General features: G+C 43.0%; 1 protein-coding gene across 13 annotated transcripts in view; it reads right to left on the reverse strand.

The window, feature by feature from the left end:
• Window positions 1–12,134, reverse strand: part of Tenm2 (teneurin transmembrane protein 2) — a 1,136,292-nt gene that overhangs the window by 452,791 nt on the left and 671,367 nt on the right.

The raw sequence follows: 12,134 nt of genomic DNA on the forward strand, positions 1-12,134 counted from the left end.
TATCCTCTTGGTCTAGTCATTTCCTTTCTAAAAAAAACAAACCAGTCAGGTTCCAGTTGTACCAGTTATGGTACAAGTGGGGAAAACCTCTTAATTCCCTGTGAAGAGATTTCTCAGTGAAATAAGAAGAGCGATGCATCAATGTCTTTTAAAGAAGTAGTTTGCAAAAAAGTATCAAACCAGAGAGACCAGACGAGGTTCGACTGGAAGAATTTCCCTCTATGTCCCCAGCCCTGCCTCTGGCACACAGGATCACAGGGACACAAAGAACAGGGTTTGGGATCCTGAGCTGTAGATGTTTTCTCTATGACCCTTGACCCTCGGGAACAATCATGTTTGCTTTGCAAGGTTGTTGTATGAGCAAACCTAGCAATAGGCTTTAGTGTTGAGTGTGGACTACTTGGTAGTTCCTTTTATCCATAAATATTTTATTAACTCTTCTAGAATTTAGTACAATGTCTTTTGATCACAATCAACCTCATCTCCTCTCCTGAACTCTTCCAGGATCCATCCCCCTACCTCCCTATCTGAAATATGGCAGTTTTTAAGTGGCCAGGCAGATCTGAAGAGGGCTAAACCGTGGTTAGCACACCTGCCTATTTAAACTGCTGTGTAGACTCTATAAAGTTACTATCCTGGGGATTTTTCTATTGACGAGGGGACTGTGCATACATTCAAGACATGGATGCTATCGGAGCATCCCACAGGGCCTGTATCTCAGCAATCAATCCATCTGACTTCTCCACTGCTTCCCCCTTTTTCCTGCAGGGCTGGAAATCAATTGTGTGTTAGCTGCTTTCTAGGTCTGAATCCAGAGATCCTTGAGAATTGAAATGCATATTGTTTCATTAGCTACATCAACAAAGGAGGGGGAAAAAAGGGAACGAAATAAACTTCCTTGAGATAATTTCCCCAAATGAAGTATGTGCTAATGAGTAGTTCACTCATCTCCACATAGTACCGAGCGGGGAAAGAGGGACAATAAAGCCATTCCAATAGCTGTATTGAATCACATCCTATGTGTCCAGAAATGAGGGTGGGCTAGAATTTAGGAGAAAAACTTGCTATGTACGTAAATCCTCTAGCATACATGTCTTGGCAGGCAGGCTGTATAGTAGAGAGAGAGAGAGAAAAAAAAAAACCCAGAAATTCTATTTTAAGAATTAAATTTGTGAAAAATTTTCTTGTTCAGATTGGCTCAAAATACCATACAGGGCTGCATTAATGAAGATTAAGTATATTTAGATAGAATAATTCAAAAGACCTTATCAATTTGGCACCGTTTCCTTCCAAATTGAAAAAAAACTTAATTTAACTGGCTATAGATGAATTCCCAGATTTATTGAAATAGTTTTGAGTTAAATACACTGGGAGTCACAAATCATTCCTTGCTGGTTTGGATTCTCTAGCTTGAATTGAACCCAAATAATGCGAGCTCTCAATTTAGTGTGATACTCTGAAGAGATAGAGGTACACATTTTGATATTTCTTGCCAATCGGTGACATCCCCCGTTCACCTTCTTTTCACCCCCTTCTTTTTTTTTGGAACAAAAGAATTACAATGACAAATGCAAATTTAAGGTGCCTGGCAGGAAAATATTTTTGGCACCTGAAAGACACATCATTCCCTCTCCCGGAGAAGGTGAAAAGCAGGTGAGTGGAGACCACTAGGTCCGAACACCTTCAGACAGCAGCAGGGACTGCGTGAGCCTTTGACTCCCCGCCCCCTTCACATTTAGAGTTTACCTTATTTAAATATTCAATTAAGCTTGAAATAGAAAAGCGAACGATTTATATAAAAAGTCATTGTTAAACTCATCAAGCCACGAGAAAAGAAGGAGGAAGAGGAGTGGGAGAGGAAACAGCAACCATTAAGCTCTTACTGCATACACTCCAATTTATTTCTCTCCTAACGGTCCTAAGTAGTTTCCCCAAATTAAAAAGGGGGGTAGGAGAGGAGGGAGCACACCAAATACCTTTATGTTTTATTACTGTTTTTCCCATTTCATAGAAGAAGAAATGGGGGCTTTGAAAAATTAAGCAGTCTGTTTAAAGCTAGCTAAAACGTTTGAAGTAACTGAGTCCAGAGTTGAATTCGATGCTGATTTTTTCACCCGTTGTTCTATCTGCCATTGCTGGGTCCCTGTCACTGTTTTCTGTTGGATTAACAATGATCACACGTGGACGCCTCTATACAGTTATCCGTACACGAGTCAGGAGGCTTTGCCTTGTGGCTGCCTCAGTCACTTCCGCAATCTCCTCTCTCCCAGTCCCAAGCACTGACCTATTCTCACCCCAAGCCCGAGTATTATTTGGGATACTCTGTATCCTTAAAATTGACTAAGGCCTTGCAGAGTCTGTGTGATTTCTCATCAGGACCAAATGGTTTGCCGATAAACAAAAACCCCTTCAGATATTGGTCGACAATATTTTAAGAGAAACAAGCCAGTGGTTTGGAATTCAACTTCTCCTAGCTCTCCCAGGGCCGAGAGCAACTTTGTGAGGTCAGCAGGCTGAGCTAATGAATGGAAGAGCGGCCTTGGCATCCAGGAGGCTGAGGAGTGGCTGCACTTTCTCCCTGTCTTAAGTGCACACTGCCCTGGCAACTAACTGCGTTAACGAGTTTCCTGGGGATTGGACCTGGAGCTGCAGAGGGCTTGTTAAACCGGGGTTCAGAAACCCTTCTTACTGCAATGTCATCTTCCGCTCCCCAGCGGAGGAATCTGCTGCTAGTGCCATGTGGGTCTGCCCCGCAGCGCCCACTGGTCATCCGTAAACATGGCTCCCTCCTGCCCTGTAGCATCCCCTCAGCCTGGCCCTCACCGTCTCACGTGACCCTTTCTCCTTGGACTTGCCTAGTGGGTCGAACCTGGTGTGCTACGCTGATGCACACAACTGTCCTGCGGGGATGAAGTGGAAAAACAAACAAAAACAAAAGAGAAGGCGGGAAAAAGAATTCCTGTTTACAGTGGGAGCCGATCGATGCTTCGTCTCCCACGGCGAGAGCCGAAAACAGCGATTTCACTCAAAACTAAAAGCGCCCGGTCCTTTGTGCTTTGAAAAATGAAGTAACTGCTCCCTGGGTTTTGAGCAGAAGCATCGAGTGCGTCAGATGATCATGAAAAAAAAAAAATGCAAGCCAGGAAAAGGCTTGTATCTGACAGTTAGCAGTAGGGAGAATAGGGTTCTAGCTACAGGTTTGCTGACTCTTGGCTAGCCTAAGCCAGCCCGCGACATGGGCGGTGTCTGCGTTGGCCACAGTCTGACAGCTGTTTGACTCCCTTACATTTGCCTTTTAATCCAAAGCTACCTCTCAGTAGCCGGCCGTTCTTTTCCAGAACAGTATTTTAAGCCGAGGTGGGGAAAACTGAAAGCCTGCAATTCCTTGGTGAAAAGATGAAAAAAATGTACCCAAAAGGCAGCCAAGGGGACTTTTTTTTTTTGGTCTCTTTAATTGTCTCCTTTGCAGTTTGACTGTTCCCTCTTACTTTTTTTGTGTTGTTCTTTTACATCTTTTTCACTTAAGTATGGAAATCTTTCCTTCCCTTGAATTCCCTGATAAAGTCTGGGTTCACTGAGCATGTTATCTATCACAAAGGGCTTGGCCTTGGAGATGAGATCAGAGCCTTCGAGGTGGGTGAGAACACATTGCTCCAAACCTTCCTAGGACGATATGTGGGCATCTCTGAGAGCAGGGACAGCCAACTGGACTGGCAGGCAAAATCCTGTTTTGTAGTTAGCCATGGCGGAAGCTTGCTCATTCTAAGAACACTTAGAACCACGCAGGAGACGATTACTCGTCCCTGTTCTTTGCATAAATTCTGAGAGAGAGCTTCAAGGCCTTGAACTCAGAATTTCCATATACCCACTTGATCTCCTCTGTTCATTCCTTCTACTATCAGCAAACAGGTTATTAGAGCCTTTAAGTTGCTGTTGGGACTGGGCAGATGGCTCAGTGGCTAAGACATGTTGCCCTTATAGAGACTGGAGTTTGTACCTCGACACCCAGCTCTGTCTGCTTCTGTAACTCCAGCTTCAGGGAACCTGATACCCTCCTCTGCCTTTTGCGGGATGCTTCCCCGCCCCCATGAACATAATTCAAAATAATAAAACAAGTACCAATAAAATTAAAATTACTCTTGCCTACAGAGCTAGATTCTAAGGACGTACCAAAGGAAACTTACCCCAATCTCTGGCTTCCACACACACTTACGCTTTTGTTGACCTCTTTCATATAGAATTTTGACTTTCATGCCACAGCGCCGATATTATCATTTACCGAATATTGAATGTTTGTTTTTAAAAAGCCACTCGGTCATCTCACGGAAATGTGTGCATCTGAGGAATTTCCTTCACTCCTTCGTTGCACTCGGGGACTTAGCAATAATAGTGCTATTATTATTATTATTATAAATCTATTTTTACCCCCAAACAGAAAGCAATGTAATACGTAAATAATATAAAACACATAAAATATATAAAATACATAAATAATAATACATAAATAATATAAAACACAAAAGATGGGGAACGAGGGGGAAACCTTTCAAAAAGGCCATTGGCAGTCAGAGGTAAGCGTGCAGTAAGGAACCGTAAGCTTGGCTACCGTCTTCCTTGCTGTCCCGGTGCCTTGGCTCCAGACAGCTGACCGTCATTTGCTGCTATAGAGAAAGAACAGAATTTGCCAGCAGCTCCCCTCGTGACGATTGCACTGTCCAGGCTTATCCAACTCTTTGAAAACAAACTCTCTCTCTCTCTGAACCTCCTTTGTCCTGGTTTCGTTCTCGACTCCAACCTGAACAGGGAAGGCCATGGAATGGCAGGTCCTAGATGTCTGCGACTCAAGTGTTTTTGCCCTCGTTGGTGTTGAAGATTTTTATGGATATAGATGCTAAGTGTGCAAAGGAAGAGCAGGTCCTAATAGGTCACACGGTACGTAGGGTGACAGGGAATAAATACATCCTCATTTAAACAAGGCCACGGCGTATGTAGCTAACTAATTTGGAGAATATTTACAGAGCTCATTAGTGCATTCCGGGATTTACAGCACGTGGTCCTGGCCATGGCGGAGCCACTGACCCATCTACCCAACCTCTTGGATCCTATAGGTTCTAGGTAGGTCAGGGTGGTGACTACCCTTTTTGTCATCTCTGCTGTTGTTTCTTGTTTGCAAGCTGTTAAAAAAGACTGCCTACATCCGAAGGCTTTGGCAATGAGCAGGGATCTTTGAAGAAACAGCACAGAGACAGCCTGAACCTGCATATGGGGCTGCCATTTCCACTATGGGTCTGCTTGCTCTCTAAAGCACCGGATGCTGAGTGCCTTTCTCTATCACTTTATACTGTGGATGGAAACTTCTTTCCTTCCACCTCATTACCACGATGATGTTCTGTACTGCAACAAAGGACTCTTAAGAAAGCCCAGGATCAGGGTGACAGGCTGATATGCGTTAACACCGCTTACACCATTAGCCAAGGACTGGGTCGTGAGCAAGTCAGATCAGACGATGATAACCGGTGAGGTGAGACTCACTGTGACAGGAGGAATCCGGATGGAGTAAGACAGTTTCCAGGCTGTTTTCTTACACTAAAACCTATGAGGCCCATTTGGGCATGTGCAAGCATGTGTATGTGTGTGTAAGACGTGTAATTGTACATTCTGGTACACATGATCTTGATAGAGTGTATCACGCATCTGTTCCAGATTAACTAGCCCATTTTAGAATCACAATTTTAATCCCCCTCCTCTTTTTTATGAAGACCATAGTTCTGGAAATTCTGGTAAATTCTACCATTGGCTATATCCTACTATGATTTTCCAGGAAAGAAACCCATAGAGTTTCCTTCATGCCAGTGTGGATTAAGGATTTAAGAACTATCTGAAACCCATTTTCTATCTCCTCTCCCTACCCACTGCTCTTCCTGTGACCCTGAAATGCAACAGCTACCTGTGAATTCTCCAGTTAGTGCTTACTGTCTACACTCACTGCCCCTGACATTTTAGAGCATCAAATTAAGCTAAGCTATTTGTATGTTTGTCCTGCCCCAAAGCCTGTAATGGCTCTCTGACTAGACCTACAATACCTTTGATAACCTTGACATCATTTCTTACTCTGCCGACCAAATCATTTGTGTGTGTGTGTGTGTGTGTGTATGTATTTTTGTATGTATGTATGTATGTATGTATGTATGTATGTATGTATGTATGTGTGTTCCTAGCTCTGGTAGCTTTCAGATAATCCATGCACAAACGATGTGGGTTGATTTCTAAGAATCCTCTTTCTAAGCACATAAACTCTTTTTACTTCACCCCACCACGAGGACACTATCTTGACTTATACCCAACAGCAGATTGGCCATCCGTTTTCTATGAGGCCCAGTGAGTACTTTACCCTCTGTAGTCCATGTGGTCTCTGCTCTAAGTTCTCCGTCAGCTTGATGATGCAGTGTGAAATAAAAGCCACAGCCAATAGGTAAGTGAACAGGATGACTGTATCTCAAGAAAACTTTGCTTATAAAAACAGACATTAGGACAGAATCAGCCCATGGGTCGCAATCCCCAGCCTCACTTTTGTAGCATCAAATACATGTATGTGCTGGCACTCCATCAGCCATTTGCTGGCATTCCCCTCTGGACGCCATGTAGAGTGTGCTCTGGATAACAAGTTAGAAGTCGGAACTCTGTGAAGGCTTCAGGACCGTAAGAGAAACAGAAGCACTTAACACAGCAAGCCCTCTCCTGGGATCATTCTGTATTTTATTTGATTTTCACAAACCCCTTGGTTTGCTAGACGTTGCTCTTACTATCCCCATTTTACAGTTATACAAACTAGGGCACTACTGAGAGTCCCAGAGTGTACTTTCCCAAAGTTACACCCGTAAAAAGTGACAGAGTTCAGATTCAAGGCTAGGAGGTTCAGCTGCAAAGCCTTGTCAGACTCAGGTTAAACAACCAGTGGCACTCAGGGCTAGGCACACGTCAACTTCAATTTTAAATGTCTGTCAGCAAGGAATCGAGCAAATGAGTGATATGCGTGTGAAAGTACATTATCCCCTGCAAAGCGTTTGGATGATGCAGAACAGGCAGACTGCAAACGTACTGTAATTTCCCCTTCATAGACCCACGCTACTGATGGTGGTATCTGGTTCTCCTTCTCTGGCTGCTCTTCTGTCTAGTGTACATTCCTGAGGCTCTCCGAATCCACTGCCATCTGACTGGCTTGCTAGTATACTACATTCTTGCTGAAAGCATACAAATCCATCCACACCACGCTGCTTGCTGAGAACTTAGAAACATATCCACGCCACACAGCTCGTGGGCTGTTTCTTAGTAATCCTCCCCCCTCCTGCTCCTCGAAATTTTGTTTATTCGCAAACCTACTGATGCCCGTTGTACTTTAATCTAATTTCACAATTCAGTTAAATATAGCACGCACCAGTGAGATAGCATAAAAACAAAGCTCTTTCCGAAGTTCAACGCCTTGGGAAAAAAAAAATCCAACACATGCAAATTGCTACAAACAATGCTGTCAAATTAGGGGCGGCTACAACCGGAAGAGCTGGTGGGGAACCTGTACACATCTAGAAGGATTCCCAATCAGATATCTTTGCAAGATTTTTGTAGTACTGGTACAGAGACCCCTACATGTTACTTTATGGAAGAACTTTATGAAATAAAAACATAATGCCACAGAATAAAAGATGCTGGGACCGACCCCTTTAGGCCAGTACAATTTAAAATTAATGATGATAAGAATAGTCTTATACATGTATGAAAGAACAAACTACTTTGATATGTGTGGTTTGATTTTTATGATGCCCTACATACATGCATACATATATACATATATGCATATATGCATATAAACACATCACATGCATGTACATATATGTGCACATATATGTGCACATACATGTACATATACACATATATGTATTACACATATATACATATACATATACATATACATATGTGTGTACACATAAATACATATATATGTACACACATATATATGTACACACATATATACACACATGCATATATGTGTACACACACACACACATATATATACACATATACACATATATACACAACACATTTTGTTTTTCAGTTCCACCCTTTGTCATTTAGTTTGGTCATCAGAGTACTCTACTGAATTATTTATATTTGTTTGATTATTTATTTAGAGAGCACACGTGTATGCCACAACATAGGTGATTGAGGACTACTTTTTGGTGGCAGTTCCCTCCTTACTGTGGGTTCTGGGGTTCAGACTCAGGTCATTATTCTTGGGCAGCAAGTGCTTTGACCTGCTGGGTCATCGACCCAATCCCTTCTTATGTGAGTGTTTTCCATATAAGCAAAATTACAAACCTAACCTGCTCTCACTTAGCAGTATGAGTTGGGAAAGCTGTGTCACTGAGAGTTAGCCTTGTGACATTATTTTTAAAAACGTTCCGGTTTGTACGTGTAGCATTTAACCAGTCCTTGTTATACACATAGAACCCCCTGTTTCATGGTTATAAATATTCAAAATAATACTTATTTATCCAATAAATAATCATTAAGCACCTATTTAGCTGTCAGCGACCACGTTACAATTAATATCCATTTAAGCATAATTTTATGCACTGCTTCCTTGGATAAATTCCTAGAAGTAAATCTGTGGGGTGTAAGGTCACAGAATTCTGCGCTGTACCCTGTGGCTCTGGACTGGACATCCTGAGGCAATGGCTGCTTCTCTTTCAGTTTTCAAGAATGGGGACCCCCGTCTTGTTTGTCTTTTATCCCGGAGCACTGAACGTAGGATATACCCAAAGTGAGTACTCAAAAATGTTTATTGAATCTTGAATAATGAATAGTCCTTGACTGAAGTACTGTTTTACTAGAATTACAGAGGGTTTTTTTTTCTCTTTCTTGATGCTCCTAGTAAAGTCAATTAAAAATCATAACTGGCGTTTGTAACAGGAGGCAGAACGGGAGGAGATAAGGAAAGCACACATTGCTTTTGTCAGAAAGCACCTGAGGGCCCTAGTTACCCTCAGCCCCACATTATCAGCAGTTTGGAGATTTGCTAATGTGTCCAAAATCTCCCGAGACCTTTTTCAAGCAGGAACGTTTGTCAGGAGAGGAATTCTGTCTGCCAGCAGATCACACAACCTAATTTCTTCCTGCTTACGTCTCATTTCAAGGTGCCTCGTGAGCTCTGGCACCCACGGAAGCCTCAGCACATCCCTGGATTGCCCACTTTGTGTGCAGCCGTTGTTCTTCAACGGATGCACCAGGATCTATCACACAGAGAGATGGTTTTAAGGATATGTTTTATGCATAATTTCAGAGCCAATCATGGGTCTACAGAGTCACATGCAGGCTTTCTGCCTGCTGCAGGCAGCCTTCTGCGATCCTACTGGACAGACATCCTGTAGAGGGGACACTGGTTGGCACACCTGAGAGTGCGCCTCCCTTTCGATACGATGCTTTTTGTATGACCTTTGATTTCTTCCCACTCACTAGGAATCCTTAAATCCCCCCCCCCAACAAATCGTATTAGGTAACTGGTGCATGCATAGGGGTATTCTGTGAATGAATTAAATGGGCATCTACAGGGTCTACGAAAGTGTCATTTCCAGAGCTAATGGCAGAGGTTCGAAAGCCATGACTGAGGCGATGATGCATGAAAAGATGACAGAGAAAGTCAAACTAGTAGTGTATCCACGTCCATGGCGTGGGCCAAAGCCAGGAGGCCAGAAATGAGGCGAATTTAGGAATGTAAGCAGACACCCTGGGGTGCTGCCTCTGATCCTTGGTACTGTGGTAGGTTACACTTCACCCAAGAACCTGGTCATCATCTACTCCCCTACCTTTCACTGTTCCCTTCCCCCCCCCCACTCTCTTCTCCTAACTTTTATTGAGTTACTCTGAGGATATTTCATCTACCTAACAAAAAGAGATTCCTTTCTTCCTTTTTCCCCCCCTTTTCCACCTTTTGACTTAACGTCCCTACAGGTCTAACAGACTCCCTAGGTCCGTCAACTGCTTGGCTTCCTGTCCTACCTCCCTCCTCCCTCTTTCCTTCTCCACTTCCCTTCTTTCTCTCAGTGAGGTAGCAGTTGCCTTTGATTGGCAGTTGGAGCAAGTCCTTTCTTGCGGCGAGGCAAGAGCCCAGCTTTTGCTCCGGCACGTTGGGTCACCTGCTTCTTCCAGGCATGCCCTTGTATTAGTTAATTTGTTAGCTTGCCTGAATCACAGTCGAGGACCCTTCAGCTTTGGTTTGCGGCAATAAATTCAACTGACAGCTGAAATTTGGAACGCTCACTTAATATTGATTCCGAATGTAATAACAAGCGACATGACCTTTTGGATGGTGTAAAATATGGCCGCCACAACATCTGTGCCACATTTCTCGCTGTTTAGTAATATGCTGTAACAGCATGGAGCTGGCATTAAAGCTAAGCTTTATTATCAAGTAGATCACTCCGTCTCTCTGGATTCATTTAAAAAAAAAAAAACCCGCTTTCAGCTTCTGCTGCTGATATCGCACCTAATACACATTGCTGTTTTCAAGATCTGATTTACCCTATCGTAAGATGGAGAAAGATACCTGATGACCAAATCAGAAGGCAGGAGGAATAGCCAGGGCGGGGAAGGCCGCGTGCTATTCAAATTCCAAGGGACCAGAAACTGACACAACTTTCCAGGACACTGACAGAGATAGATACTCAGAAATCTCAGTTCTGTCCCTACCTGTGGAGATATATATATATATATATATATATATATATATATATATATATATGCATATATATATATATATCTGTATCACACACACACATATATATGAATGATAGGTCGTATTCTATCTATGAAATTAATGTCCTTTAGGAATTTCTACACGTTATTAAGATATCTTTTTCAGCCACCAGTTCCATGCCTCCAATACCAAAAAAAAAAAAAAAAAAAAAAAAAAAAAAAAAAAAAAGAAATGATTACCAGTGGTTCTTGCCCTGATGCCAGAGCATTCTCTAATTTAGCATTGCCCTAGGAAATCCTAAACTAATTTTGCTGGGGTGGATACAGGGATGTTTGCATCTGATTTACCCGCACTGTTTTTCTTTGATGTCCTGGTATCTTTAAAACGTTCTCCAAGTGGCAGAACATCAATTTGTGCACTTTAAAAAATCCAATTTAAGCAGGTTAAAAATTGTCAAAATAGTCCAACCATATTTCTCCAACAGAATCTCCAACCATGGAGGTACCCGCGCGCGCGTGCGCACACACACACACACAGACACACACACACACACACACACACACACAGACACACACACAGACACAGACACACAGACACACACACAGACACACACACACACACACACAGACACACACACAGACACACACACACACACACACACACAGACACACACACAGACACAGACACACACACACAGACACACACACACACACACAGACACACACACAGACACAGACACACAGACACACACACAGACACACACACACACACACAGACACACACACACAGACACACACACACACACAGACACACACACACACACACACACACAGACACACACACAGACACAGACACACAGACACACACACAGACACACACACACACACACAGACACACACACAGACACACACACACACACACAGACACACACACAGACACAGACACACACACAGACACACACACACACACACAGACACACACACAGACACAGACACACAGACACACACACAGACACACACACACACACAGACACACACACACAGACACACACACACACACACAGACACAGACACACAGACACACACAGACACACACACACACACAGACACACACACACAGACACACACACACACACACAGACACACACACACACACACACACACACACAGACACACACACACACACACACACACATATCCTTTGAAAGCATTCTAACATTTCAATATGGTCAATGGCTCAGATTGGCTCTCACTTTAAGGTAAATGGTGAGAATTTAAGGCTCTTTGTCACAAGGACTTTGTATTTTTTCTTTTTTCACTCATTTATTCTTTCTTTCCTTTTTTTGTTTCCTGCTGTGAAGTTTTGACTCTGGTTGACGGAATCA

Source organism: Rattus norvegicus, chromosome 10 (genome assembly GCF_036323735.1).
Source record: "Rattus norvegicus strain BN/NHsdMcwi chromosome 10, GRCr8, whole genome shotgun sequence".
In the NCBI taxonomy this organism is placed as follows: Eukaryota; Metazoa; Chordata; class Mammalia; order Rodentia; family Muridae; genus Rattus; species Rattus norvegicus.